The sequence below is a fragment of the Triticum urartu genome, chromosome 7A (genome assembly GCF_056163025.1).
Source record: "Triticum urartu cultivar PI428250 chromosome 7A, HENAU_Tu73, whole genome shotgun sequence".
Classification (NCBI taxonomy): Eukaryota; Viridiplantae; Streptophyta; class Magnoliopsida; order Poales; family Poaceae; genus Triticum; species Triticum urartu.
Window position 1 is genome coordinate 134,631,643 of NC_141879.1, and position 6,975 is coordinate 134,638,617.

Below are 6,975 nucleotides of genomic sequence, written 5' to 3' on the forward strand. Positions count from 1 at the left end.
TGGACTATAACTGAACCGATTCTACGTGGGAGGAGGGAAAGGAATTGTACCATAGTGTCAACACACATTGGAGTCACTCGGGGAAACACGACCATGCATGACCCACAATTACTCGCAAAGTGTGAGATATTGACATAATAGTAATGATAGACTACTCAAATTAATAAGAGATTCCTTCTTTTTTGGAGTCCATTCACAAAGAACCTTAAAGTTAAGCGTGTTTGGCTTGGAGCGATTTGAAGATGGGTGACCGACTGACAAGTTGGTCCCGAGTGCCCACGAGTGAGCATAAAGTGCGCAAGAAAGACTAGTGTTAGTTTTTTTTAGAAAAGGAGGATGACCCCCGGCCTCTGCATCTGGGCATGCATACAGCCACTTTATTAATTATTCTTACAAGACCTTACAAAGCCAAACAACATCAAGACTAAAGCCACCGTCTAAGCAACAACTGTTGCTACACCTATTCAATTGATGAAGGGGCGCAGATAGTCTGAGCCTAATACCAAACAGATATCGCAGCCAAACCTAAACATTTAAGACCTGAGGTCCCAACCAGGACGCCTGCCTGGTATGGAGCACCTACCAGTCCGGCGCACTCCTCAACCAGGACGCCTGCTGGGTATGAGGCCGTCGCAGCCACCTGCCACCAATCCATCTCCAGAGCTGTACTGTTGCATGTACCGTGCCAGGTCTCTCTGCCATCGACGCCACCACAACGCCCGACAACGTCGTCCTCCTGCGCGAGTCCATCCTCCCACAGCGAACTCCGAATCTGCACTGCGCCAAGCCGTCAAGATTCGTCGCCATCAATGTGTAGGATGAATCACCGCTCCACCAAAGAATCCGTCCTCGGGTCCCTCGATCACATGTGTATCTCCAAGAATGACGCCCCCAAGGAAGGAACGACACCAGAGCGCCACCGTCATCCGATCATCCGATTTAGGGTTTCCCCCGGAGGTAGCAAAGAGTGGCCTTGAACTTCTCCACGGCGATGCCTTCAAGAAGGGAACGACGCAGATAGCGCCGCCACCGCCGGCCTTAACAGACGCCGAAAGCAAGTTTTCACCCAGATCAGTTCGAAGGGATCCAACTCTCATGCACGGGCCACCGTCACCACTAGCACCACCAGGCAGAACCCTGGAGCACCGGCAGATCAGCGAGCCGCCGACACCACCGCATCCAGATCGCCGGCCACGCCGGGCCACCGCCATCCCCGCGCCGTCCGGGTCAGAGACGGAGCCGTCGACCGCGCACAGGGACCACCACCGCCTGCACACGCCGGAGCACCGCCGAGAGCCCAGCGCCTGCCACCGCTTGCCGAGGGCCTCGCCGCGCGCCCCGAGCGGACTCCCATGCACACCAGGGTAAACCGCGAGCGTGAGCCCTGCCGTTGCCCCCAAGCCCGCGCCGGCGCGCTCCGCCTCCAGCACGCCGCCAACAACCGCCGTGATCCGGCCGCGCCAGATCCAGCGAGTCATGGGATAAGAGATCCCGCCGCCGCCGACGTCGACCGGGCTTTGCCCGATGGCGCGCCCCGGTGGCGGCGAGAAGGAGAGATCGGGGACGGGACGAGGACGCGGCGGCGCTAGGGTTCCCCCCGGTCGCCGCGCAGGGGCGACACGGGAGGAGTCGGGACCGCAAGTAATTGCCTAGATCTTGTCGAAGACCACTAGTGTTAGTTTGTCCCAGTCTAGATCCCGCCAGACATAATGTCTAGGACCGGTGGCTGTGGCCGGGCGTTACAATTGGTATCAGAGTCGACTCTCACGGTAACACCGGCGTGTGTAGCTCAGGTGCACGGGCATGTGGCGCATGGGGCGTGTGGCCCGTCATGGCACACGACATGACACATGTGCCGGACTGGATACACAAAGGTGTGCCAAGAGGGAACGTTCCTATGGGCTGACGAGAACGTCAGTTCCTTTGAGTGAGGGTGTATGTGAAATCCTGACTTAATAGAAATGGTCGACTACACATATCAATAAGAAACTCCTTTTTTTTTGGAGCCCATTCGCGAAGAACTTCAAAATTAAGTGTGCTTGGCTTGAAGAAATTTAAAGATGGGTGTCCGGCTGGGAAGTTGGTTCCGGGTGCGCACGAGTGTGGAAAAAGTGCGCTGGAAAAACTAGTGTTGATTTATGAGGCCATTATAGATCCTAACAGGCACAATTGCCTAATTGTTTGCCAAGTTATGGTTGAATTATCAAACAGGTTAAGGGGTGACTTTCCTAGTGAGATGAAACCACGAAAATTGTATATTTCTTTTTGCAGATTCATAAAAATATCTATTTTGGGTGGAGCCTCCTCACCACCAAGAATGCCTGCTATTCTGTGTTTTTCACCCAAACAGTGATCCCAATCTCGCCCACATCTGGGAATCCAATGGGCCTACACGAATCAAGATCTTTGGATGGCTCCTGCACATGGACTGCCTCAACACACGTCAAAAAATCAAAAATTAAACTATCATTAATGGCGACACGATTCCCTCTCTAAACCAACACCAAAGAATCTTGAAATCGTCTATTCTTCGAATGCAGCTTCGCTCAAAGTATTTGGCAAAAGTTCACCTCCACAACTGCATACCAGCCCATTGGTCATCTCTAGGGTTTATCAACGACCCCTCAACTACCACACATGCTTAGACCATTCCTCACGCTCACAGTTATTTGGAAAATCTGAGACTGAACCTTGGCACAGTTATATAGGCCGCCGTTGGTGATGTTCATATTATGGTGAAATACCTTGACTAGTAGAAAAATGGCCATTTGTCCTGGTTCGTAAGGGCCTTCTGTCCCGGTTTTCGAACCGGGACTAAAAGGTCGTTACTAATGCCTTTGGCCTTTAATCCCGGTTCTTACACGAACCGGGACAGATGGGCCTTCACGTGGCCGCTGCTGCCAGCCCAGGCAGGGGGGACTTTGGTCCCGGTTGGTGACACCAACCGGGACCAAAAGGCGAGCTGAGGTTTTTTTAAAGGGGCTGGTTTAGGGGTTTTGGGGATTAATTTAGGTTGTTATTAGCTAGCTAATAGAGAGAAGTGTCCTCTCTTATATCTCCGTGCTTGGTTTACCAACGCTACTGCTATGCCTGAACATGGCTTAGATTGAAGTGAAGGCAACATGTGGTGCATGTCGAAAGTAATACTAATCCTAACTTGATCAAGTTTGGATTGTACTACTTTCGACATGCACCACATGCATGTTGCCTTCACTTCAATCCAATCCATGTGCATTTCACCCGCTGATATATAATAACTCTTCATGCTCGCATCATGCATCATCATATATAGGCCTTGTTTGGTTCAGCTTTTATCGACGGATTCCGCTGCCGCGCAACAGAATCTGAACCAAAGGGCGAACCCAGCAAAATCCGATTCCAGAAATCCGCTGCCAAAATCTGAACCAAAAACGGAAGCAGCCCAGGACGTGCTTTCCAAAATCTGATTCTGCCGCGGGTCAAAATCTAAAGAAGTTGTATCAGCTGGTTTGCCAAATGACCTACATCTTTTTCAGATCAGATTTTCCACAGTTGTTTTTCCACAGCAGATTTTTCACATCTGCTTTTAGAAATCCACAGCCGAACCAAACAGGGCCACAATAACAAGTCTACTAATCATCATCATACAACTTCTACTCGTTATTAATAACAAGTCATACGATCATCATCCTCATAGTCATCGAACCAACCCTACTTAATTGTTCTTAGCACATGATCATTAGTATTAGGTAGGACCTAAATACCCTCTTCAAGGTAAAATGGCATAAAACAATATAGACCCTGACTCTCCATTATGGAGAATGGAGATCATCCTGTCTCCAATTCTTGCGCTTCGCTTCCTTTTGCTTCCAAGAACCTCCTTACGTCTGTCCATACATTTTTTTCCATCCTTTGATTTGCATGTCTCCATTTCTTTTAGAAATCTGGTATGGACAGTTGAGATTCATAGGATGACCTGGCTGTATGTTCAAAACATTAAGGCTACCTTTCTGATACATCAAATGAGGCACACAATTCTCTGGGATTATCTGTTGAAAAGCATAGTAATAACTTCATAGTTAGCAATGATGTACTAGTTTTAGAAGTATGCAACAGATGCACGGATGTCGTAATAGTAAAAAATCTTACCAGGGTATCTCCATGGTAGTTACCGTAGTTCAGCACGTGCACTAGTGGCACGTATTGACCATAATGTTGAGGAGTTTGATTGTAGATATTGTAATTCTCAATATCAGTACAAAATCCGACCAGATGATTTTTCTCCTTGTGAGTTAATTCGGAGCCATCGGTGTAGTGGGTTTTGTCTACCATCTCCCGCACATTCTTTGAAGAATGAAAATAAGCTATCAATGAAAATAAGGTATCAATGAAAATAAGCTGTCAGCTATTTTGAAATAAACAATATAAATTAGCTAATAACTATGTTTGAGAAACTCACATAGCGGTAGAACTGGAGGCGTATCAACAAGGACCCAAATGTCCATATTGTCTTGCTCGATTTCAGGATCACCAAGATCCATGGTGACAAGCATATCCTCATCAAAACCATACATCTTGCAAAGTGCTTCCCATTTTTTGCAACCAAAATGGGTTACGCTCTCAGAATTGTACAACTTTACTTCAAAATCCACACCATGATGGGTCCTTAGGTGAATTTTCTTTGTTTCGAAACTTTCATGGTCTTCAAAACCCATCCTCTCCAAGACATAGCGTCTTGCATGGCATGGAATAAGCTACTCGAATTGTAAAAGATGAAAATTACACGTTGAAATAGTTGAAGTCATACTTAATTACGAAAAAAACACTTGTCATCATTGCGTACCGTTTCAACATCGAAGGTATCCTCGAGCTTAATGCTGAAGCACCGATCATCGTCCAGGTGAGGCCTGTCGCACAGACCTCGATCGTCGTGGCACCAGCTGCACTCCTCCGAGAGACTTTCGTCGTCTGATGACGACATTTCCTAAATTCATAATTCAAAGATTAAACTTGTACAATTAAATATATGTACTACAAAAACTAAATTAGATCATTATTATTCATCACGGGTTGACTATCGGTCTGTCAAGTCTTTCCTTGAAAACTCTCAGCTCACATGGTGTATATATTCGACTCTCGGTGATGGTCGCTCCTCCCTTCGTCCCCGAGTGCATTACACCAAAATGTCTAGCACACGGGAACGAAGGAGAAACGACCCCCACGACAACAGTCGGGATTCTTCGTCCTCTCATATATGTATGGTGGAACTCTCCCTCACTGATTCCTCTCTGACATTTGCGACCGTCGGTGATGGTAGCTCCTCCTTTCGTTCTCGAGTGCATTACACCAAATTTTCTATCACACGGGAACGAAGGAGAAGCTACCCCCACGACAAAAATCGGGATTCTTCGTCCTCTCATATATGGTGGAGACTCGACAGACTTAAAGTCAACCCAAAATATTGTTTAATTATCTTTCTAAAAAGGACATATCGTCCTCTCATATATAGGACTCATATTGACATGGAGATTTGGCTGGTCTCACCTCGAGGTAAGAGGGGTTCGGTGACAGGGACGACGGCGGGGATGATGGAGGGGCTCCTAGATTTCCGCAAAAACATAAACCCTATAAGATATCAACCAATCAAATGCACACACCTTGCATAGTGCTATGCAATTTTAGCATTCAAAGTAGGAGTATTTTTCCAATTTGAGCATTCAATAAGCAAAACCAAATCGTAAAATAAAGTAGTATTCAAATTAGCATGCATTCAATTATAAGCAAAACCACATCATCTCTTGCGTCCGTACATCATCGAATATCACTAATACACCTCGAATACTATCATACACATAGCATCACTAATACAGCTAGAACCGTAGCGCCCGATGGGTATCGGCGCGGGGGGTGGACACCCAAAGAGAAGGAACCATCACAGGATCACTCCAGTGAGATCCCTGAAGAACCTGCCAGGTATTGTCGAACCTGCCCTCCAACGCAACCATGTAGCGACAGACGTGCTCGTCCTCCTCGCTGACACAGTGACGTACCATCTCCGTGATGTCCGGAAGCCTCGCCACCGTCACTGGCCCACGCGACCACCACCAAACAATGATCGGGTCAACGACGGGATGGCTCCTCACCAACCTACGCCCCCCGGAAGGTAGCACCTCCCAATACCAGCCCGACGGAGACCAGTCCCGGACATGGCCCCTCTGATTAAGCCGGCCTCCTCCGCCGAGACGACGACGAGGATGCGGGATAGGCATCGTCGACGTCGATGCGGGAATAATTGCTTGAACTAAAAAAATAAACTGGTTCTATTAATTTTCTTGCTAAAAATAAATCACTTCTATAGTAAAATAAAGTAGTTCTATTAAATCAACTAGTTCAACTACTAAGCACTTACTATAAATAAAATAAAGTAGTACTTACTAAAAATAAACTACTTCTATAGTAAAATAAAGTAGTTTTATTAAATCAACTAGTTCAACTACTTAGCACTTACTATAAATAAAATAAAGTAGTACTTATTAAAAATAAACTACATCTATATATAGTAAAATAAAATAGTTTTATTAAATCAACTACTTCAACTACTAAGCACTTACTATAAATAAAATAAAGTAGTACTTACTAAAAATAAACTACTTCTATATATAGTAAAATAAAGTAGTTTTATTAAATCAACTAGTTCAACTACTGAGCCCCTCGACCCTCGACCCCTCGACGACCCACGAACCCTCGGCCCCTCGACGACCCTCGACCCCTCGACCCTCGAACCCTTGGCCCTGGACCCCTCGACGACCCTCGCTCGACCCCTCGGTGACCCTCGACCGCTCGGCGATCGAAGAAAAAAATAAGAAAAAAAGAGGAGAAGAAGAAAGGAATAGAGGAGAAGAACTCCTCTATTCCTTTCTTCTCCTCCTCTTTCCCCCTCTTTTTCCTCTTCTTAATTATTTTTTTCGACATCCCCCCTCATGTCATGTCCGACGC